General features: G+C 37.3%; 2 protein-coding genes and 1 long non-coding RNA gene across 6 annotated transcripts in view; all 3 read right to left on the bottom strand.

The window, feature by feature from the left end:
* LOC114658913 (complement factor H-like) overlaps window positions 1-25,933 on the bottom strand; it is a 249,862-nt gene that overhangs the window by 36,919 nt on the left and 187,010 nt on the right. The gene's annotated exons all lie outside the window — the stretch shown is intronic.
* Window positions 1-25,933, bottom strand: part of LOC114658914 (coagulation factor XIII B chain-like) — a 180,826-nt gene that overhangs the window by 98,150 nt on the left and 56,743 nt on the right. The gene's annotated exons all lie outside the window — the stretch shown is intronic.
* Window positions 3,300-4,883, bottom strand: LOC127529497 (uncharacterized). Its single transcript, XR_007936159.1, has 2 exons — window positions 4,561-4,883; window positions 3,300-3,461 (listed from the first exon to the last, which is right to left on the bottom strand). It is a non-coding gene; the product is annotated as an uncharacterized LOC127529497 (long non-coding RNA).

The raw sequence follows: 25,933 nt of genomic DNA, 5'->3' as shown, positions 1-25,933 counted from the left end.
GTGTAACAAGTGCTTGAATCTGTCTGCTTGTCTAATCCTGACATCATTTATACTAGTACATAAAGTTATAGCTGAAATCATATAACATTTTAACTTTATATCTTTGTTCTCTGATGATTTATATATAAAGCTCCTTATGTTATGAACAAGATATTTATCCTAGACTTTTAAATGCTTAATTATTTTGGGACATTCAGATAATACTTAATGGCATTGGAATGTTTAAAGAACATACCATTTATCTGTGTGCTAATTGGTATAAATTCAAATATATTTAAAATATGGTATGTAAATGATCCTAACTGATAAAATGAACTGTTCAGCGAAGTCTAATCAGTCTTGCCTTAGAGAACTCAGCTGTTCACATGCCAGGTGTAATAAAGGATGCCCATCTTTGATTGTTTTGTAACAATGACTCACAACTTCTCTTAATTTTCAAAGTATTTTCCCTACAGCCTTCACCAACTTCACATTGCCAGTCTTCAAAAAATCCACTAGGATGTAACATTGTCCCAGTGATATTTGCTGTTACGTGTACATGTTTTAAACAGTGTGTACTATAATAAATTAAGAAAATAGGAATTATAATAGTATATATACTAAAAACTCATAGCTGCATGCAGTTTCTAAGGTCATCTTTGATACTTATCTTGAATCATTTGTAAAATTAAACAGGAGTTCAGATTACTACATCCATTTGAAAGAAGTTTGTGAATCAGCACAGTGGTAATGGATTCATGGCCTAATGATCTGTGGTCAGCATGTACAGTGATTTAACGCTGGTCAGGGGCAAATCAGTAAAAAAAATATAAACATCAGTATTTGTATGTGTATTTCTATCAATTTACAAAGCCAATTATACAGCTCAGGATAAAACAGAGTCAGAGGCTATTCTGGTAGCATTAGTTGTGAGGCAGCAACCATCCCGGGACAGGTTATAAGACCATTAAAAGACACAATCACTCATACCAGGCCAATTAACCTGGCACAGTTGTCATTGCAATCTGGGTGGAAAAGGAAAGTACCCAGAGAAAACCCATGTTGATACACGTAAAATGTGCAAACTTCACAAAGGCTACATTATCAACAAGTAGCTTTATAATGTTCTAATATTGAATTATTGAACATACAGTGCCTATAAAAAGTATTCACATTTTATTCTTATACAACATTCAAGCACAGTGAATTTAATTTGCTTTTTTGACATTTATCAACAGAAAAAGACTCTTTAATGTCAGTATAGAGAAGGCCAGAAGGAGTTGCATTGCGTCTTTGTGGACCTGGAGAAAGCATATGACAGGGTGCCTCGAGAGGAGTTGTAGTATTGTATGAGGAAGTCGGGAGTGGCAGAGAAGTACGCAAGAGTTGTACAGGATATGTACGAGGGAAGTGTGACTGTGGTGAGGTCTGCAGTAGGAGTGATGGATGCATTCAAGGTGGAGGTGGGATTACATCAGGGATCGGCTCTGAATCCTTTCTTATTTGCAATGGTGATGGACAGGTTGACAGACGAGCTTAGACAGGAGTTCCCGTAGACAATGATGTTTATTGATGACATTGTGATCTGTAGCGATAGTTGGGAGCAGGTTGAGGAGACCCTGGAGAGGTGGAGATATGCTCTGGAGAGGAGAGGAATGAAGGTCAATAGGAACAAGACAGAATACATGTGTGTAAATGAGAGGGAGGTCAGTGGAATGGTGAGGATGCAGGGAGTAGAGTTGGCGAAGGTGGATGAGTTAAAATACTTGGGATCAACAGCACAGAGTAATGGGAATTGTGGAAGAGAGGTGATAAAGAGAGGGCAGGCAGGGTGGAATGGGTGGAGAAAAGTGTCAGAAGTGATTTGTGACAGATGGGTATCAGCAAGATTGAAAGGGATGGTATACAGGACAGTAGTGAGACCAGCTATGTTATATAGGTTGGAGACGGCGGCACTGACCAGAAAGCAGGAGACAGAGATGGAGGTAGCAGAGTTAAAGATGTTAAGATTTGCATTGGGTGTGACAAGGATAGACAGGATTAGAAATGAGTGCATTAGAGGCAAAGCTGGCAGACGAGAAATGAGATGTGCCTAGGTCGCAGCAACACAAGGAGCCAGGAGTGCAAAAAAGGAATGGTGAAGAGACGCTGACAAGCATTCAACGATTTGACAAAACTTCTTTTGGGAATTGAGTGTCCATTGAACAGAGTGCATCCGTGGACAGTTGAACGATTAAGTGATGGGGTAACAGTGCGCAAACTGGACTCTGCACCACTAAAGGTTGTATACTCTAATTCTTGTTTTTAACAGACTTTAAGAGTATGGACTGTGTGCTTTCCTTTTTAAAGGAATTTCGCACCTGATATTATTATATTTTTTTTGTTATGTTCGTTTATTTTTTTAATTTACTTTATTGTCTTGTGTAATAGAAGGTACTGTTGCTTTTCCTGAAATTACCGTTGTGTCTTTCATTGTGTGTTTACTCCGACCAAATTAAAGAACCCTGTGTGCTATTTTCTGTAAATTTCAAGAGTTCCCAGTCTCTTAATAAAACTGGGTGGCGTAGTCGGATATTTTAATGGAGTCTAAGTTAGATTACCTGTAAATATGACCAGACACCTGTTACACTTTACATTTATTTACATTAAATTTCTTCTGCCAAAAATCTGCCCAAGCCTGTATGCTGCCAAAATTTTTCTGTAACAATTGAGCAGATTCTAGATTATCTGCCAATCTACCTACTGCATCTTGAGATCATCTGCAAACTTAACCAGCTTGTTGTTGTTTATATTCCTATCCAGATCATTTATATGTATTAAAAACAGCAGCTTCTTGTACAATCACGCTGTGCTTTCTGTGTTTTATCCAATTCTGCACCAATCTACACACCACACCCTGAACTAATTCTTTTAGTCTGATCCCCAACTTTTCATATGGGACTTCCTTTCTGAAAGCCAAGATAAATAATACCACTCTGATCATATAGTTAAGTTTCTAATAATTCCATATTATTAAAACATGACCTCCCTCTTCTGAACCCATGCTGATTGTTCATAAAAACTCCTATGCTGACCATGTGATGCTCAATCTTCTCCTTAATAATTCCTTCCAATGATTTACCAGTAGTGCACATTAGTCTTACTGGAGTTTAGTTACTTCATCTACCCGATTCACCCTTTTTATATAGCAAGATAATATTTGCTAGCCCTCAGTAATTTTCTCTGTCCATAGCGACTTTCTTAAAAAATGCGTCAAGGGTTTATATATGAACTCACTTACCTCCCTAAGCACTTGAGGATAGATGCTATCTGGCTCTGGATATTTGTGTGATTTATGCCAATTTAATTTGAGCAGTACTTCTTCCTCTTCAATTTCCAAGTAACTCAAAATATCTTTGTGGTGCCCCATGCAATCTCACCATTGCACAATTTCAGACTACAGGCACCTGGAGCCGTAAGCAAATGACCAGGGCCTGGGAAAACTGAGACAATGATGATTCTTTCAAAAAACAAAATTCTGATAATTCCAGATGTACCGATAACTATTTATAGTGATATCTTGCAAATATATACAGTTCAATGGAAGGACATTATCAAAACCAAGAAAAATAAGTTCAGATGCTATATACAATAATTGCAGTGACTCAATCTATCTGCTGCAGCAAGGTGGGCTCCCCCTTGGCCTGGTGTAGCCGTCCAGTCCTCAAAACTGAGGATCCTGTGAGCTGAACCACCCTCAGGGAATCATGGCCGTAGTGCCGTAACTGACTGTCCGTCACAATGCAGGTAATGTGTCTCAATCGGGACTCCAATATATATACTATATTTTATATTTTACAACAATTGATTGATCATAGAGGGAATTAAGATTTGAGGACCTTCTCACCCTCCCAATTATACAACTTAATCTAAATAAAGTTGGTTTAGAGGAGTACACCAACCATCATGACATTTGATGGTAGCTAAATTGAGGTGGCTGTTAAAGGTGACTATTCTGTTCACAGAAGTCTCCAATATAGATCAATAATTTAGCATACAGCAAAACCCCCAAAAAGCTGATTGTGTATATTGGAGATCCTATTGGTTAGGTGAATTTGTGATCCTAAATTGGCCCTGGTGTGTGCTTGGTGTGTGGATGGGTATGTCCTGAGATGGACTGGTGCCCTGTCCAGGATTTATTCCCTGCCTTGTGCCCTGTACTAGCTGGGATAAGCTCCAGCAGATCCCTGCGACCCTGTTCAGGACGATGCAGGTTAGAAAATGACTGAATTACTATTATTTTAAGGCTTCAAAAAAGATTATAACCAGCGTGAAAATTAAACAAGCAAGTGGACCCCAGCAGAGGTCATATAAATGCTCACAGATCTTTTCTTTGAACAAGTTTATTTGCAAGAGTTTTACTTGTTTTCTGTTTCCATATTGACATTTGTTTTACACACCATCAACTATCAATTATATTCAACCCAAACTAATTATTTTAAGATGTAGCAGTTAATCTCAGTACTTCTTGCTAATAAAAAACTAAACGCATGTCAAACTCTGACCTCAACACCATTCTACAGAAAGCTCAGAGCAGCTTACCTTTGCCTGGGCTGGTAACAGATGTGCAATATCTAGTGCAAAATGCCAGGATTAATAAAGATGTAAAAATATTCCTCATTTTGACACTGCTTCAGCTGGAAATGAGACCTCTCATCTCATCTCTTTTTATAAACTCACATACCATACAGCCCACTGGCTTTGTTTTTCTTTCAGTAATTATTAACGAAGGTAAAACCAAACTAACACTGAGCCGAAACAGGAAAAAGTAAACAATCACTTAGCTCAAAAATCACTGTTTGTTATCTTTCCTGTCCCTTTTTGAATAAATAACTAGAGAAAAACTACTGTGCTAACAAATCTGAGTCTTGCTACACCAGTGGCACCCTTTCCCATTGAAGGACCTTACGGTAAAATTACGTGTAACCTTTATAAGTGTAAACAGTGTCCTGAGATATCCTGTGAATATCTCCTTATTGATTTCATTATTTTTTTTGTTTGTGCACTCTTTCCTCACAATTCATACTTTGCTAATCCCAATTACAGGAAACAGGAAAAATAACTGAATGCAGGAGGGGTATAAATTCTTTTGAAAGCAAGTGCTCATACATAGATGATCACTAATGCATGGGTGGACAAATAGTCTGGATGCCTGAGACTACGAATTTTTAATTTCTTACAAATAAACTACAGACTCACAAAGCCTGGAGGACTACCATATGTTTCAGATCTTTGGTCTATGCAATATTTTCCTAATCAGAAATAAATTGACAAAAACAAAAGACCCAGTTCTTCAAGTATGATTGTAACTTGGGTGTTGCTTTTAAAGATGGCTACTTACAGCACGCCAGACTGTCTTATTTGTACTTAACTATGTAAAGTCTGAGCACAGAGCACAATACAAAGTATGTGTGCTATCGGCGACCAAAATGCATTTAACCTTGAAGCATCCTGTTTGGTTGAGATATCGATATTCTCCTACTCAGTTGGTGACTTTGTTTGGTCATTGTTACATAAATAACAATTTGACAGCAGAGGAAGTGAGACTCTTCTGATGGATGTAGACATTTGCCAGTTATTCCTGGCTTTAAAAAATGACATGCCAGACTTGTTAATCAAAAAGCAGAGAAGGGAAGGAAAGTATAATATTCTTGTAAGTGGGTGACTTACATGATGATCAGGTGCACTACAAATATTTCTGCAAGCCTTCCTCATGAGTTGATGACAAGTTGTGTCATATTCAGCACTTCATTGATCATTCTGGTACACACATAACCAGCCTCTCCTGGAAATTCACCACCAAGAGCAGTGCACGTCCATTGAGAGAGATGGACGTCTAGGATGGTGCTTCACTATGGAGGAATATTATTTATTTAATTTTGTCCGAAATATTCCTCCATACTTCACAGGCAGTGGTATTGTTTAGCTTTTTTATTATCTATTCAAGATATCCCGTGTTTAGTCAGCCTGGGAAAACTGATAGATCAAAACTGTCAGAAAGAGAAAGAAAAGGTAGCTACAGGTACATTAAAGTCTAAGCTGATCTCAAATTCATGTTATAGCCTGCCGCAGAGTTGGAAATGACAGGTGAAGGGATGGATGAACCAGGACCTCACACTGCAGCATCTGCTCCAACCAGCAACAAACATGAAAGTAATACTGCGAGTGAGGTGGGCAACGAGAATTCACTTATCTCAGACAGGATATTGGAACCGATTATGGCCTGTTTATTCTTGCTGTCAACAACTACCAACATCCCCTGTGAGTCAACGGAATCTACTCCAACAAGATATGTAACTCTGCTCTTGAAGAATGGAGAAGATGAAAACGAGCCGTCTAAGCTGAAAGCTGTACTCAGGGAAAAAATAAATGACGTAAATGAGGATATACACAAGGGAACAGACAGAATTGACATTAGAATGAACAGAAGAATAGAGAGCAGAATGGACAAGCTGCTTCAAGAAATAAAAGATCAGGGGGGTATTTTTCGTACGTGGATTACTCGCTTAGCCGGATGTAATTGTTGACGATTTGGCCTGATCCTGGATCTGTCGTTTTTTTGAAACTCTTGCTGGAAGTGTTGTCATAGCAACACATCCAAATCCGCAAACCTGCTCGGAGCAGGTTTGTTCTACGTAAACAAGGATTAGTTTACACACGTAATCAGTGACGGTGCGTGGAAGTCATCCAGTCAGGGCTTCGCCGTTCATGAATGAGCGACCAATTGATATTGGTGCGCAAATTAGATGAAGAGAATTACATATAAAGAGGGTTTTGCGCGATTGGCAAGATCCTTTATTGCCCCCGGAGGAAATTCTGTACGAAAGATACCGCTTTAGCCGAGGGGGAATATTGTACCTCAAAGATTTATTAGCTCCGTATATTCGAAGTCAAACTCGGCGAAGTCGGGCTCTCACAACCACACAGACAGTAGGCATTGCTTTGAGGTTTCTTGCAAGCGGCACTTTTTTATATACTGTAGGTGATGCGGAACATCTATCGAAAAGTGCAGTTTGCCAGGCAATTCGTAAAGTCTGTTTGGCTCTGAAACATTTCCTTCAGGTTTTCATTGTGTTTCCTGGACACTTGCATGTGCAGACAATAAAAGAGGCGTTTCATGCCATTGCAGGTAGGTAATACACAGGCTAAAACACCCACAGTTCCATAAAGAATCCCACAATCAGCCTAACATTCTCATTACCAGGATTTCCAAATGTGATTGGGGCACATGGAACTGATCAGAGTGGAGTTTGATCAAACATTATTTGGAAAATGTACCTCTCCTCCTGATGAATAATCAGACACAGTGTCTTCATCAAATATTTGACCTTCGTTAATATCTCGTTGGTCAGACACAGGTTCAAGGGATATGATATTCCCTGCAACTGACCCAACAAAAAAGAGGGCTATTTGGAACATACCTATGGCACACATGGAGGACAAATATGCAATGACCATCCTTTACCTGAAATGAAGTGACCACTGCTTCCTGCCACTGGTTCTGAGGAGGAGCTTCCCCCTGGAATGCCCTCAGAAACAGGGCGATGGGCATTTTGCTGGAGAGCCAACTCTTCTGCAGGGGTTAGGTCTGGGCCGCGTGGACCTCCACCTGTTTTTTGCTTGTCTGCCTCCTTATTAGCTTTAAAATTAATGTTTTTTATATTATATATGATTCTTTATGTCAACAATTCTTTAAATAGTTATATACCAATATTTACCAGTTTGAAGTATATTCTTGTACTTCACTTTAACCTGTTCCCATGTTCTCCTTGTGCTCACGTTTGATCTGGAATTATGACATATTAAATAATAATTAATCTGACACATAGGAAATGAAACGCTGCATTCAGTAAGTACAATGTACACTACTTAGCGTTTAATTTTTTTGGCCACTTTTTGCCAGCCGTCTTTTCTGGTCTGGGCTGCTTTTGCAGTGTTACCCCTTGTGTATATTAAATCTTGAAATTCTTCGTGTCCTTCGAATAAAAGGTCTTGCGCCGTGTGTGTGAAAAAAATGCGGCCGTTCTTTTGTCATTTTGTTGCAGCCTATCAAAGACTTGCTGATCATGTTTTCTAGACTCAATATATATGGGCTTTTCACTCAGCGCGGGCTGTTTACAACTCATATTGAAGAAGCTGAACAATCGACATCTGCCTTTGACAAAAAGGCATCTGCTGTGGAATCTGAATGCAAAGTGCTAAGTGATAAATTAGCTGCTTTGGAAAATAGATATAGAAGGAACAACATTAGAATCAAAGGTCTCCCAGAAAACCATGAAAGTCCAAACTCAGTGAAATTAATAGATAAATTATTTTCTAAAATAACTGGAGAGGACTTTTAATTGAATTTATCGCATATGTGGTTCAAATGCCGAGAATCTTGATTATCCGATTTGACAAACTATGATTCGATGAAAATTTGATGTTGATTCTCAGACAGAAAGAGGAGATAATGGTTGAAAATAACTGCATTCATATTTTCCCAGATTTCTCCCCTTCAACAACTGCTAAACAAGCTGCATTCCACAGCACCACAGCGCTTACACAAAGCTGAAATCAAATGCAGCCTCTTGTTTCCAGCCAAATTGAAACTTTAGTTCTCCTTAAGAATTGGAAGAGCTAAAAAGACTGTTCCTGACATCGTCCAGAATGAGAACATGAGTCATGTTGTGTTCTAGTAATGCAAAAAGAATTCTGCTTGCTACTTGGTCTGTCTAAGATACAACATATGTCATAACTATGCACTCTGTTTCCTTTTTGGCCATTTATTACACTGGTCAACAAACATTTTACTACTGGGAGTCTTTCACCTTTACTTTAACAGGTTTCACTTGCTGACTCCAAATCTGAAAACTGTTTTCGTCCAGCACATCCCATTTTTTAGTTATGATATTCCAGGTCTTGGACAACTAGGGTGACTGGACAGTAAAGGCGGGTAATCATTTTGATAAATACCGGTAATTCCACTAGGGATACCATTGAGATAAATGAATTCGCCGCATGTTACTAACAGCTGTGAGTTGTTTACCTTGTCATTGTTAATTTTTTTTAATTATTCATTTTTAATTAGCAGAAAAAATATTTGTTACTGATTATCAAGTCTTATACAGTATGACTCTAAAGCATAATGACACAACTCAGACATGACGGTGCAGTAGGTAGAGGTTTTACTGTTAAACATAACATTGCATTTCAGGACATTTCGTTCGTTAGATTCACCATTACTTTGAAAATCTGTCAAGGCGATGGACAGAAACAGCAATGCATTTAAGAAATAAGTTTGGTCTCGAGAAAAGTCAAGCCAAAATTAAGGAAGGGGTTTTTGTTGGCCCTGAACTGATGCTTGACGATGAGTTCAAAAGGAAACTGAAGCCAACTGAATCAGCAGCATGGGAAGCATTCGTGCAGGTTGTCCAGAATATCCACAGAGCAGAGAATAATGCTGAGCTTGTGGAGAACCAGCTAAAAGCATATAAGCCTATGGATGCCAGAATGTCACTGAAGATGCATTTTAAACTTTCTCATGTTGACTTTTTTCCACCAAATCTGGGCAATGTCAGCGATGAGTATTGGGAAAGATTTCATCAATATATAAAGGTGATAGAAAACTGATATCGGGGAAAATTCACTCCGAGCATGATGGGTGACTACTGTTGGTTCTTGCAAAGAGAGACGAATGTGCAGTACAAGTGCAAAAGCGAGTGCCTCAAATATTTTGGAGCACGCTGACCTCACTTTTATAAATTAAACTGACATAAATATATTTTAATGTGTCTCTGGTATCGTCTTCTGGATTGTTTTCAGAATAAACACATCAAATAATTTTGGTGGGACAGAGTCCAAACTCCAGATATCGTGTTGATATATTATATTGATATTCAAAAGTGTCGAAATGGCAATGATGTGTATTTCAAAAACCTGTCGTGCTAGCTTTATTGTGATTTCATATATGGAATCAGGGTAAAAACCTTAAAAAAGAGATGCTCTGAAGTTTCCAGTAGCAAACAAAAAATATTTTTTGTAGACCAGTGTTATTTTTACTGTTGATATATTGAAATTTATTCTGTTAAATATATGTATATATCAGTAACCAATAAGTCATTTTTTACATTACTAAAGGGACTGTTTTGTTAAAAGACAATGGCAAAATCACATACAAAAAAGAATTTTAGCAAATGCGCAGTGAAGGCAAAGAAAAATGTACTATTTGTTGGCTTAAGCAGTGGTATAAGCAAGAAAAGGAAGTTATAAAGTGATACAGCATGGCAGAAACACTCAAAAGTTCAAGTTTAGAAAGTCGCACACAGTTCCCGAAATAAAAAAGAAGCAATCAGATATCAAATTCAACGGGAAAAGTTTAGTCGTAACCCACCGTCTGTTTATTCTGTTTCAGAAAATATTACAAATGCTGACCTCCGTGCCAATGACATAACTCCATGTGGATGATGATGCTGCTGTGCCGAGCACATCTTCAGACACAAGCTGCCTTGGAAATCGCTGGGCAACCATCTGGCTGTGTGCTGATGGAGGCTGTTCTGGAGTCACAAAATGCAATAGTGGATTGCTGTATAGAGATGTGGCTAGTGAACTAAGGCATTTAAGGGCTGTACTATGTGATATTTACCACAATTTAAATTAATTGGTTAAAAAATAAATGCTACATCTGATTAATTGTTTTTACTTTCTGCTAATTACATTCAAATGAAACTGTAACACTGTCCAGTTTGCCTGATTATTTGGTGGGTCACGGTCAAGTTCTTCATACCACATCTCTTCAAGCACGGGTAAGCAGGACGCTACATACCTGCATAATGTGACACACTTTATGTAGACTATAGAGCAGCACATGAATAGAGTGGAAATGCATTCTATTTACATAAGGAAATTAATTCTCTAAAGGTGCCTTTATAGTGTAGCATCAGTGCCGAGTGACACAACAGATAGATTCTCTTCTCTTTACATGGCTATTTGTGGTAACTCACTATCTTTAAAGGAACTATTGCTATTTGCCCCACTACCTGGTTTTTATAGGTGCTCCAGCTATATATGATGTAATGCCTGCTCACTCATCCAGATATATGATTTCCTTACACTGTGGTTAAACTGTGAAACATCAAAGCGCAATTCGCAGCAACTTCTGGTTTTCCAAATGTAATTGGAGTGGAATGGAGAGCAGCTTCAGCGAGAGACTGCTGTCACTGCCCTGCTCCACTGACAGACTGAGGAGATCATTCCTTCCCCACACTATGCAACTCTTCAATTCCACCCTTTGGGGGTAAACGTTAACATTATACAAAGTTATTGTCTGTTTCACCTGCATTTTCATCACTCTTTAATTCAATATTGTTTTTTATCAGTATGCTGCTGCTGGAGTATGTGAATTTCCCCTTAGGATTAATAAAGTATCTATCTATCTATCTTTTTGTGAGTACTCACCATTTATACATGAGGCCCCTGGACAAGTCTTCAACTACAATGATGATAACATCTAATACTGCCAAAATAATTACACAGTTTGCAATAGATCATAACTTATCAGTGCCATGGAGAATTTTAAATCAAAACTCAAGAGCATATTCCTTCTTCTCACCAGTTCATCAGAGTTACTCCAGAAGTAATTATTTTTGATAATAATTTATTATTACTATCAAATCTTGCCAGTATAACGCTATTGTTATCTCCATCCATGCATCTCTGATTACGTAGCTTAAATCACTATTCCCTACACACTCATTCCGTAGCTGGTGTCTTAACCCTCTGTTTTTAGCCGATGAGAATGGTACAGAATTCATCTCCATGCAAACTAATTATTGACCATAAAAATATAACTCACACATATAGAGAATACTATAAATCCTTATATTCTATTCGGTTTAAAGAAGATAATCCATAATCTAATGAGTGTTTGATGTATTACTACAGCTAGATACTCTTAGTGCAGAGGAACTGGACAAACGTCTGACACTCTCAGAATTACTGGATGCTATAAACTTACAACAACATGGAAAAGCAGCAGGTCCTGATGGCTACTCAGTCGAATTTTATAATTTTTTATAAAAAAATTAAAATACGTTGGCTTCACTATTATTATTAATGTTTATAGAAGCTAGATACAACAAAACTCCACTTCAAACTTTTCACTAAGCATTAATTGCTGTATTTTGAAAGAAAAATAAGGACTTATTACAATGTGCATCATATAGGCCAGTTTCACTTCTGAATAATGATGATAAGATATTCTTCAAAGTTTTAGCTAGAAGGATTGAGAAAGTACTTCCTGCTGTAAAATCACAAGACCAAACCGGATTTATTAAAGGTAGACACTTAGCTTCTAATCATCAACTTTTATTTAATGTAATATGCTTAGCCATAAAATCTAGCACACCAGAGATCATATTATCTTTAGATGCAGAAAAAACATTTGACGTGGTTGAATGGGACTTCCTATTCACCACATTGCACAAATGTGGGTTTGGCTCAAACTTATGTGCACGGATAAAACTTCTTTATTAAAACTACTTCAGAGTAGAACGTAGTACTTGACAAGAATGTCCCCTATCACTATTGTGGTGGGGAAAGCAGAACAACCAGTATGGATGATCTTTCACTTAACGTCTCAGTAAAAGACTGGGAGGCATAGAATGCACTATAGCTCCATATGAGCAAAGCATTCAATCATTTAACTTAAAATCTTTTATCGATCACATTTATCTTGGTTACCTGTTACCTATTATAAGTTAGCAGGTAACAATATTCTGTACTATTTGAAACTGGAAAAAATCTAATTCTCACTTAGAAGATTTGTTGAAAACTTTTTAAAATATGGCAAGATCTATTTAATAAAATGTTACAATAAACTTTTATGTTGGGGAAAGGATATTCTTCCTTCTTTGTTGGTTTTGAACATTTGCTCTTGCTGTTAGCTCTCCTCTCTTTCTCTCGGTTTTGGGTTGAATTCAGTTTTGTTAAATTTGACTTGATTGTTTGTAATGTTATTTTCTTTGCTGTAAAAGTAAGTCTCGATTGTATGGAATGTTATTTTCTTCAAATAAAATCTATATTTAAAAAAAAAGAAAGAAAATCTGACCCTTGTTGTTGCTTCTGACATCATTTCTCGTGACCAGCATGGACGACTCAAGTATTAACCAGGTTTACTACGCACATACCCACGTGTGAGCAATATAGTGAAATTGTGCAGCAAGTCTGTAAAACAATCAAGAGATAACCATGTTAGCTGTGAAGCCACTTGGGAAGTGAGGGCAAGAATACCAAAAGGTAATCCTTTTCTTTCATCGTTTATCACACTATAAATGAGGTACCAGTTAACGCCTACTTTGTTATGGATTTAAAGGTAAAAAGGATTGAACAAGATGAACCTTCCAATGCTGCCTGATCATGTTGCAAATGAAAGGAAGCATAACTATAATTAGCATTATAACAACAATAAATGGAAAATATCTTTTCAAATACCAGAAATTGTTTCAGCTGATTAAATACAGAGAATATTCTGCCAAGTGGCAATAACTGCTATATCATGCTCTATGTTGGGAACATCAAGAAGCTACATATAAAAGCTATCTTTTGTTTTCAGGCAAAATTAATTCTAGGATTGAAAGGGTGAAAAAGCACAGTAAGTCTACTGTTCACTATGCAAGTTATCCTACAAGATCTAGAAAATGCAGATGTAGTGGTAAGTCATTTCATGCCATTTACAACTTGGAAACAAAAATGTATAATGATGCAGCAGGTACCCCTTTTCAATTGACAGGGTCTTTTAAATATAACACCAGGTTGTGTTACTTTTCAGCTGATCGTGCACTTATTAGGTGTATTGATAAGGGAGATTAACTCTTTGAGGGCTGACTATTTTTTCAAAAAAACACAGTTGTCCGAAATCCACAAAAAGCAATGCTTTCACACTGAAATCAACATGAAATGTCTGTTGCTGTATGCCATAGCCACCAGTTTGCCAGGAATGCGTAGCAGGCTGGCTGCCAGGCTGTCTTTGTGTGGTGGGGGCGGCTTTGGATTGTCATTGTAAGTGGCGGTCCTCACAGGTGAACGTTGCTGCAGGTGTGCCAGCTACACAAACCTGATCAGTTGATATTGGTACCTCACATTTGTTTTCAATCAAAATTGGAGTCCAAGAAGTCAGAGTCCAATTCAGCAATAATATGAAAAATATCATCAACGGAGTATTTTGCTTTACGCATTCGCTTCATTCTCCCTGCAGATTTCGATTCCTCGCTACTCACTTGAGTGTAGGGAATCTTGGTCAAATCAGTGAAGCTAACTTTTCTTCTAGCAAGCAGTCCAACTAAAGCATAGCAGTGGGTTTTATCACCGTTTACAGTTGATTACCACTGTTAACCCGTCTTTTTAACAAAAGTCGACATCTGCTCTGAACAAGTTAAACAGAGTAAGGTGGAGAACTTTCTGTGCTGGTAAAGAAAGAATTATCAGACCAAGAAACTGTTAATTGAGCTTTGCCACACCAAAGAGCCTCTATGTCCAGGCACTGTTCAGGGAGTGAATGTCAAGGTGGTACACTCCTACAAGTACTTGGGGGTCCACATGACAGGTTGGACTGATCTCATAACACAGGGGAACTATATAAGAAAGGACAGAGCATGCTGTTTTCCTTAAGAGACTTCATTCCTTCAATGTGGGTAGTGACATCCTTCATATCTTCTACTACTCTGTCATGGCCAGTGTGATTTTCTTAGCTGTGTTGTGCTGGGCTGGTAACGTCACTTCAAGAGCAACCCACCGAATTAACAAGTTAATTAAAAGGGCAGGTTCAGTTATGGGACACACTCTGGACCCCCTGGAGGTAGTAATAAAGGAGAGAATTAAAACATTATGAACAATGCTGCACATCCTCTCACTGACACACTAACATTTAGGACTTTCAGCCAGCGAATTATTCAGTAAAAGTGTGTCAAGAAATGCTACAGGGGCTCCTTTATAACAAGAGCAACATGTCTATATACACTGGGAATGTGACCGCCAAGTCAGAGGTTTTCTCTTTTTAATTTTCTTCCTTATGTTCAGACCAAAGTTTATTAATTTATTTATTTATGTATTTAAACAGCTTCTGTAAAAAGCCAAATTTCCTTGCAGTTAGGAGACCCGGATTCGCTTCCCGGGTCCTCTCTGCGTGGAGTTTGCATGTTCTCCCCGTGTCTGTGTGGGATTCCCCCGGGTACACCAGTTTCCTCCAACAGTCCAAAGACATGCAGGTTAGGTGCATTGACGATTCTAAATTGTCCCTAGTGTGTGCTTGGTGTGTGGGTGTGTGTGTGTGTGTATGCGTGCCCTGTGGTGGGCTGGCACCCTGCCCAGGGTTTGTTTCCTGACTTGGCCCTACCCTATGCTGGCTGGGATTGGCTCCAGTGGACCCCCATGACCATTTGTTAGGATATAGCGGGTTGGGTAATGACTGACTGACTGACTGATATAAATCTTTACTTTAAAATGAAAACAGAGAAAACAACAGAAAAATAAAAATACAGAGGAAAAACAAATTAAAAAGCAAACAAAACAAGATTCACAGCCCCAACCAGCAATTCAGTTTTAAACTTAAGGTATTGTTTTAATTTAGGAAATTTACAGCCAATAGATTTTCCTGAGCAGCAAGTGATTGTCAGGCAATCACTTTATTTATTGTTTAAAACTATATGGCTGTATTTTACGAGGAGATGATAATGTCAGTTACCACTATTTGGTGTATTTTTTTTTTGGACTCGAAATGACGACTTGAAATGTGAATGGACTTGCATGACAGATATTTTTAGTTAAGTAAGTTAATGTTTACATTAGAGAAGTCTACACACATGAAGAAAAATTCTATTATGGCCCCTCCACAATTTTCATGTCAAAAATGTCACGGCATAAGATGTGATGGATACAGCAACAAACACCGACCACTGGCTTAACTAACTGCTTTATCATTGTCTTTTTAGCATTTGAAGATATTGAGTCTTTTTCTGTTTTTTTTTCTGGTCCTGTTCATGCATATTTTGCAATGTTTGTCTTGTGCCTCAGCTTAGGTATTTAAGCTATTTTTGATTCCTTGGTTGCTTCATTTTTATTTGACTTCAGTAAGCAGAGTGTAAGTAGGTTGGCTTTAAAAGCAACTGGCTTTATTCACACAGCAGCCAATGTAATTGTGACGAAATGTCACTCAAACTCACTCTACCAAACAGCACATGTTTTAAGAATCAGATAAGAAAATGCATTGATAAACAAACACAGTTTTCTTGATTTCTGTAGATTCTCCACAGTTACGGCTGAATGTACAGTATGTGCTGTTGAAAATCACACTTAATGAAAATCTTGTTCTAAATAGGGAACCTGTTTACCATATAATGAGGAAACACTAGAGAAGTGTATATACTTTGAATTATTGCTAAAAAGAACATTAGAAAAATGTAGACAAGAACAGAATGTTCAGCCAAACAAAGCTCGCCAGTCCTATCTATTTAATTCTTTTAAAATAACATCAAGTTGAGTTTTGAAGGTCCTAAAAATCCTAATGTCTACCATATTATTTGGTAATTTATTCCATGTGTCTATGGTTTTCTGTGTGAAGAAAAAATTTCTGTTAGTGTAAAATTTACAGGTATCCAACTGTGTCCCTATGTTCTTGTTGAACTCAGTTTAAAATAACAGTTTCAATCCACTGTACTTACTAATTCCTTTTATAATTTTAAGCACTTCAATCATGTCACCATTTAATCGCCTTTTGCTTAAACTGAAAAAATTCAATCCCTTTAATCTTCCATCATCAGGGCTGGATTTATATGAAAAGAGGCCCTAGGCTATTCCACTTATAAGGCCCTTTCACCTTCCATTTTTAAGTTTGTAAATTACATGAGAGATAATAAAATACATCATTACTGTGATTAACCAATACATTTTTATGTTTGTTTATTAGTCATATGCGTACAATTTCTCCTTATTTTCGGTTCAGTGTTTTAGTGTTCACTGTTTTTAGAATAGTGTAATTTTAATTTTGCTAACAATTTGAATGTAGGCCCCTCTTGATCTTGAGGCCCTAGGCTGAAGCCTAGTTAGCCTATAGGAAAATCCGGCCCATCATGATTAATTACCTACAGTTTTGGAATCAGCCTTGGACTATTTTGAGATTTGCTACCTGTTTTTGTAGCCCAGAGACCATAACTGTACGCAGTGCTCCAGTCCTGCCCAATACCCTCAAACGTCACTTCTGCCACCCTTAACCTTTTCTCTACCCTGTCTGGAAGAATAAAAGAAGACCATCCAAGGAAGCAGCTGTCAGAAGATTGATGGCAGTATAGAGGAGCACTACTCCGAGAAACGACAGTGGTATTCTGGAGGCAAACACCTCTGTTATAAAAACCTAAACATCTTTTAATTAAATAGAGATTCTCAGCTGGAACCTCAACTCTTTCTATGCTTTTTTCCTCCATTTATTTTACATTAAATTTTGTGAATTTGATTTTTATGGAGTGAATTCTGTATATATAAAGTGGATCTTGAGATATACTGTATATGAAGAGAAACTGCAATATTTGAAGTCAGATTCAACATATATGAAGTCAATTTTGAATTTATAAATACAAAGTTGTATGGACTGAATGCAAAGCTGCAGAAATTAATGGCACACCGTAAGCACTTTACTTCCCACGACTGCACTGACCTTGTTTATGCAGTGAATTTTACCACAGTGGGTATGCAAAGAAAGGGTCAGGCTATAGATATATAACATTGCTTTCACATTATATAAATGTAACATTTTGGGTGGGGCAAAAAAAAATCTCTATTATAATAAAAAAATCTTGGGTTGAGACGTGATTTTCTCTGATACACTTTAACGTCCCATGAGACAAGGAGGGCGGCACGGTGGCACAGTGGGTAGCGCTGCTGCCTCGCAGTTGGGACACCTGGGGACCTGGGTTCGATTCCCGGGTCCTCCCTGCGTGGAGTTTGCATGTTCTCCCCGTGTCTGCGTGGGTTTCCTCCGGGCGCTCCGGTTTCCTCCCACAGTCCAAAGACATGCAGGTTAGGTGGATTGGCGATTCTACATTGGCCCTAGTGTGTGCTTGGTGTGGGTTGGCACCCTGCCCAGGATTGGTTCCTGCCTTGTGCCCTGTGTTGGCTGGGATTGGCTCCAGCAGACCCCCGTGACCCTGTGTTCGGATTCAGCGGGTTGGAAAATGGATGGATGGATGAGACAAGGAAGTGAGACAAAAGGACAGCTGCTGTACAGGCTTTTAAATGATCGACGTACAATGCGACATGCAGATCACGCAGCACGGCACAAGCAGCAGCAGCAGCAAGCCAGCTGATTGAGCATAGAGGAGGTAAAAAAAATCAATTTGTTTCCCATTGTATCACCGTTTAAGAGGGGGTTTAGGAGGAGCGACCGTATCTCCTTAGTGTGCATTCAGCGACCCTCTTCACAGCACAAGAGGCAGAGACGCCAAGTGGTTGGTGCGTAGCGCTCCCGGCAGGGAGGGAGAATAAGTCATCACTACAGCTTTATTACTGTTATATATCAAGAAATAAAAATAAATGAAATGAAAATAACAATCTCTTTAAATTGTATATCTGGTTAAACAAACCCAGGGGTGGGCGAACGAAGCAAGCAGGGAATGGAGTCCCTGGTCTTCCTAAAAATAACTTGAGGATCAGATATCTAGTATTCACTGTCAGTTGACACAGCACCCTTGGGACCCTTTACTCTTATGAAATGATGTGCTTAGTAGTAGTCTTATATGCAGTACGTCCATAAACCTTTTGAATTAGGTTACTTTTATTTTTGTGTGTCACTTCTTGTTCTTAGCTGGGATAGGCTTGAGCACACCCATGAGCTTGGCCTGGATTGAGGAGGTTAGAAAATGACATGACATCTTGGTCTTCCTTTTTATCACAACTCCATAAGCAGTAATTATGAAATAATTTGCTGTATTTTATTGTTACAGAAAAAGTGTCTTATACAGCACAAGGCAGGTTAGACAGGTGTTTTGTAAGTTGTAGGTCATGATCAGTCAGCCATGCCAAGGACAAAATACCAGTTGCTTTATGAGGTTAAACTGAAGAAACCTAAATTTAATAGAAATTCCCATAATGCTTGCACTATGAAAAATATGACAATAATCATAACACATAGGATAAACGAGTCTTAAATGATGTAGCTTTCAAATGAAATTTCCTTGTAAGGGAATAGATGGATGAACATATATATCAAATGTTAAAAATGACACTTTAACATTACTTTTCCAGTAATTGTGGTCATGAATTTAGTGAATGTGTTTGGTACAACAGACATGGACTGCCCAAAGTTTACAAGATAAATGAGCCTTTTGACTCAGAAATTGGTTCCATATATTTACATTTGATTTTATATATTCATAACTACTTTACTGTGCTCAATATTTCAGCAATAAATGAGATGAAAGGCAGAGAGTGACATCACACAGTATCAGTGGCTCAGCACTACCCTACAGATGTATGTATTGTTTAACCCAAAATACTTAGCACTGGTGCACCTAAATAAACAACAAATACACACTAAGAAAAGTTATGACGTTCCTTGCCTTGTCTCCACCTTCACACAGCATGATCGCACACTCACGTCTTCATATTCCTGCAGATGCACAGCCAGCTCTTCCAGATCTCCTCTCCAGCATGCAGTCTCTGCTTTGGCAGATCAGACTCTCTACTTTTCTGTCTGTAATGCCCCCTATTTAAATGCACCTGCATGATTACTCGACTTTCCCAAAAAGAACCCTCCAGAATGCCCTGGAAAAGCATTGCATTTCTTTCTGAAACAATCACTGTCACTCAGTCTGTTTGTGTTTAGTCTGGGAGCAGGTATATTACACAGTATTTCAGATTTGACGTCATGTATTCTGAAATTCACTTTTCATGTACATGAGTTGTCACCATACTGTATATATCATTTATTAAGATCTAACAATTTTCATTTAAAGAAAAACAAAGACACAAAAGCAATTACTTACAGGTTTAATGGTTTACAGAGTCATTATTATCACGTGTCACAAAGGCTTTTCTGGTTTTTAATCCATTAAATGAGAAATGTAAAGAGACGTTTAGTGAGAGATTTTTTCAAAATAATACTAAATACGTATCATTTCAAAATACACACATATAAACAGTTCAAATAAAAATAAAAATCAGTTAATTAGTTAAAATCCATATGCTTTCTCAAACAGTTAATGGTCACAACATTGAACAATACAAAATAAAACATTTGATAGAATAATCAATGAAATCTGCCAGCATGTTCGGTTTTCTTAGCATCTCTGCCCTAAAGAATAAAAGAAGATAAATCAATTATTAATAACGTGAATGTTGCTTTGAACTCCAGTTTAAATATTAGAATATTAGTGCTATGTTTAAAATATAAGGAAATAACTACTATATTTTTCATTTTTTTATTTTGTTATGGCGATTTAAATTATGAGATCAAGATAAATGTCACTTATTTAATGGAATGTGTTTAATTTCATTAACACATCTGCTTAAATCATGTAGAACAGATTTGTAAATAAGGCAATATGGGATGGTTATAAGAACATTCATAATGGAAAATTAATATTCAATGTGATGAAAAATAGAACACTAAAAAGTAAAAATTAATGGTAGCTGTAGTTAAAGCACAATTATGAAAAATAAATATACATAGGCTTTTCTTATGAAATGTAAATTATGAAATGTAAGTATACGAACAAAATTTATTACCACTTTTTGACTTAAGAGCCACAACAACAGTTAATTTTCATGGTTACAAAGAGTGAGTCTTGGGATGATTTTGGAGCACACACTACTAGCGCTGACACCTGATCATCTTCACAGTCGTTCCAAGTATATGTTGATTAAGGCATGGAGCCGGACAGTTTGACATCTGTGGCAGAGCAACGAGCGCTCAGCAGGCTCCTATCAATTATGGAGAGTCCACTGCATCCACTGAACAGTATCATCTCAAGACAGAGGAGCAGCTTAAGCGACAGATTTGATGATGATGGTCACATGGAATTCTGGCCTTTAATCCATCAATGTAGGAACATCATGGTGCTTTGATTAGGTGGTGGTGGCACAGGTCGCCACCACAGAAAACCGGGAAAAGAACAGAAGAGAGAGTAGGGATTAGTACGGATTTTGGAACCACCATGAATAGTTATGATAATTAATTGAATATACAGAGCATCGGGATTAAATTAAAATGAAGTTATGAGAAAGCCATGTTAAAGTAAAGTGTTTTTAGCAGTTTTTTGAAGTGCTCCACTGTATCAGCCTGGCGAATTCCTATTGGCAGGCTATTCCAGATTTTAGGTGCATAACAGCAGAAGGCCGCCTCACCACTTCTTTTAAGTTTAGCTCTTGGAAATCTAAGCAGACACTCATTCGAAGATCTAAGGTTACGATTTGGAATATAAGGTGTCAGACATTCCGATATATAAGATGGAGCGGGATTATTTAAGGCTTTGTAAACCATAAGCAGTATTTTAAAGTCAATTGTGAATGACACAGGTGACCAGTGTAGTGACATCAAAACTGGAGAAATGTGCTTGGATTTTCTTTTCCTAGATAGGATTCTAGCAGCTGCATTCTGCACTCGTTGCAAACGATTGAAGTCTTTTTTTGGTAGTCCTGAGAGGAGTGCGTTACAGTAATCTAGTTGACTGAAAACAAAAGGGAAGATGAAACACTATTTTTATGGTGGTGGTAGAACAGAGTGTCTCAGAGGCTGCTCCAGAATCTTCTGGCTTAGTTTGAGATTTGATGATTTGACTAGCCTTTGTCATATCATTATTGTTATATTTTTGGAAGGAGGCATTGTCATCTCAGCATGTCACTACTATTGGAATATAAATACATCACTATGGGATTAATGTATTTTCTCAGAATGTTTTTTATATATTGTCATTTTCTTTGGGAACCAAAAAATCAAAAAATGTAAATCATGCTATATAGGTGAGCTCATGCCATTTCAAAGTCATCAGAACGTTTTAGTATAGGAAACATACGTTATGGCATGTAAACTTCGACTGGTATATGGCACACTTGGACCGATCTGCTTATCGAGGACTAGGTGAAGAATCCTCATAATTAATACAGTTCTGTAATGCTTTTTTAATATATGTTTTTACTATTGCGATCAAAACTATGCACAGTATTCCAGATGCTGTCCCTCAAATGAGTTACATAGCGTTCTTCTTAGCATTATGTGTACCCCTGAAAAGATGAACCAAAAATGTTCAATTTCTTTCAACAAGAAAAAATGTAAATTTGGTGTAAAATAAATATACTGTACAAATACGAAAATGTCAGCATAAATACAACAGGAAAGGGATGCCTAGTGCTATACTGATTGATGCAGATTTAGTTTGCGTTTTTAGTGTGATATGTATTGTCATCACTATTGCTGGATTCAATGAATGGTTGAGTTTTAGTTTGTTCCAGAACTGTTTTTATAGCTTTTTGTTTAAACCCCATTTTTAAACCCCACTCTTTAATATTGATGAGTCACCTTAGAGCAGCAAAACACATAGAAATATTCATGATTTTTGATCCACTAGATGACAGCAGAAACTGTCCTGAGTGTTATTTGGGCTTACCACTATAAATTGGTTCATAATAGCTTATCCTGAGACACACTCGGGGTTAACCTTATTTTTGCAGAATTTCATCCCTGAGAGACAACCGGTGCTAATGCCAAGGAGGTTAAACTTAACTTCCTTTGACTTGTACTCAAAACAGCTTTCATGTAGACCAATTGGTCTTCTTAGTGACTTCTGCTTGGATATACAGTACAGTAGATATCAATAAGTCCACTCTATGAAGCCTCTAAAAGAATATGAGGGGAAAAATGCATTTCTCATACTCATAAGATCTTTTCTTGAGTGCATGAGAAAGTTTTGTGTGCTCAAGACAAAATATTCCATGCTCACATGATCTTTATTTGTGAGCACGAGACTCATGTACATACAATAATATCTCATGAGCACAACAAAGCTTTCTACGTATGTAGAAAATATTGCAAGCTTTACATGTTGTGTGTTTTGGAAAGAAGGGACAGAAATGTGTTTGATTTAGACCCACATCCTGTCAATCCCAGAAGGCAGGAGTTGTGATTGAGTTTCCTACTACATGAACAAAGGAGAAGATGGTTTGAGGTCAAGAAGTGTTCTAGAGGAAGACATTGAGGATCATGATGCCTTTATTGGAAAGACCCAGCTTAAAATATAGGTCAATGATTTCCTTGTCCCTGTCACAATAAAACAGTTAGAGCTACGAAAGCAGAACAGGTCTACCAGATCTATACAGAGCCCATAGAAGGACTCATGTATCCCAGAACCACTACTGTGTGTCTATGCAAAAAGATCTCACAGTACATGAAACTTTTTCGTGCAAAAATGATCTTGTGCACACAAGAAATACGATTTTTTTCCTCATGTCCCTTTAGGTGCTCATGTACCATTCCTATATCATAAGGTGAATCTTCACTTTTCAGAAAAGATTACCTAATATTTATATATTTTATATATAAAATGTTAAAATGTATTCAATGTGAACTTAATCTGCCTTGCATTTGCCCAACTGAGAATTCAGGCTAAATCGATGAAAAGACTTTTCATGACTAAACAGAGGGGTTGCTCAAGTTCAGTCCTGGACAGTAGCTGCAAGTGTTTTGTTATAACAAAGTTTAGTAACTGCTCATAACAGAAGTTGTTATTTAACTTTCTTTGTCATTTGTATCTTATTTGTTAATTGGCAACTGATTAATAAACAGGGAATACTGTGTTTAAAACTAAAAAAAGCAACTGACTTTTAATTAAGAAATTATATTGGAGCAAAAACCCGACTCTTCTGTTGCCCTCGATGACTGAACTTTAATCACCCCTACCTGAAGGCAGCGTCTTTCCACTTTGTCTAGAGTCATGTTGACTAATTTGTTAATTACAATATTTTAAAACCATTTACTGTATATAAATGAACCCCAGCCTAAATCCCAAAAGCAGGCCACTTTTAACATGATCTAGTTCAGAACTTCTAGCATTTCTATTTTCAGATATAATGCCTTTCAGAATCATGAATTATATTTAATTAATACATTGATAAACGTATTTTATTTTGAGCTTGGATCAGAGACACTCCGAATGATGTTCTCACGTGCATCAAGTCACATTATGGAATATGAACATTTACTGGTTTGTTTGTTTTTTCTTTTTTGAAAACTCACTTACATTATTAGTTTCATTTTCATTTCTGTTTCATGTTTCATCAGGGTTTATATGAAGGATTTTGAAAAAGTTTCCACACTGTTATATTTTCATTGGAAACGGTGAAGGCGAGAGGAGTAGTAAATGGGCATTAAAAAGGTGGCAAAACGCTGGGAAAATTGCATCGCAAACAAAGGTGACTATATAGAAAAGTGATGTAATTTGTTTCTGAAATTATTTATAAATAGAGTTAAACAAAGTTGTGGAAATTTTTTGAACATCCCTCGTATTTTCATTTTATTGTAAGTGCAAAGCCCTAATGGAAAACTCTTACACCAAAATGTTAAAGCTTTCTCATTTGTTTTTTATTAAAATTTGCTAGTGGTCATTAAGATATCTTCATTATCTATTAAATTTTAAGAAAGCCAATAAAAATAAAGAAAGATATTCACAGGCTGGATCTTGATTCCATCCGCATTCTGTACAGGTTAAAGTAGTAATAGTTGTAGGTTTAAACTTTTTCTGACAAGCATACAACATGGTTTCTTTAAATTTATATTGTGCTTTTCCATTTTTGACATATCCTCCGGGTATATGTGGTTTATTACAGATAATTGCTTGAAGAAAATATAAAATTAAAATTTAATAAAATATTAAAATATCAATCAAAACACCATCTGGCATCTATTTTAACAAAAAATAAGAAAAATAAAAATATATTACATTCACATTTCAATAATAGTTTGTGAATTTAAAAAAAAATCCAATAATTAAAAAAAATAGATTGAAATTACGTGAAGTGTCACCAGGAATTCATTCACTAGGTAATATAAAGGCTGCCTGTGTTTTTATGTCTCAAATACAGTATATGGCATTCCTGCTCCTACTTACTACTCATGTATCTAAAAATGTGAAAGAATATTTTACATTGTAGGTTTCTGAAAATCAAACCCAAACCCACTCACACCTGCTGCATTGCAACTCAAGCCCACCTGTACCCACTGCAGTTCTGTAGAAGTACATTAGTACATTAGTACATCCTACATCAGTAAAACAGGATTTCTGTTTCCTGATGTTGGACTTCATCAACGCTGTGTCTGGTCACCGTTCCTGTTTCATAGACACGACATTAAGGCATAGCCGAAGATGTTAGGGTGTCCAGTTAGGGAGGCTAGGGGTGGCATCATTTGCCTTATGCAGATGATGTTGTCCTCTTTGCCTCATCTGAAAATGAACTATGGCACACATTCGCTGCCAAGTTTGAAGTGGCTGGGATAACAATCATCACCTCCAAGTCTGAGGTCATGGTCCTCTTTTGGAAAAGAGTGAATTGTTTTTTCCAGGTAAAGGAAGGAACAACTGCCTTAAGTGAAGGAGTTCAAATATCTTGGGATCTCGTTCACAAGTGACAGAAAAAGGCAACACAATATCAACAAGCAAATTGGAGTGACATCTGTGATGTCCATGTACATGGTGGTGGAGTGGGGACTGAGTGTAAAGTCAAAACTCAGAGCTTGAAGGTCAATCTATATCCCTCTCTTCTTCTACGGTCAATAACAAAAAGAATAAGATTTCGAGAACAAACAACAGAAATGAAGTTTCTTTGCGGTGCAGTTAGGCTGACACTCCCTATAGCATGAGAAACTCAGCAATTCAAGAGAGCCTCAGAGTAAAGTCGCTGA

This window comes from Erpetoichthys calabaricus, chromosome 10 (genome assembly GCF_900747795.2).
Source record: "Erpetoichthys calabaricus chromosome 10, fErpCal1.3, whole genome shotgun sequence".
NCBI lineage: Eukaryota > Metazoa > Chordata > Cladistia > Polypteriformes > Polypteridae > Erpetoichthys > Erpetoichthys calabaricus.
Note: the sequence above shows the minus strand (reverse complement) of the source record. Positions and strands in the feature narration are given on the sequence as shown.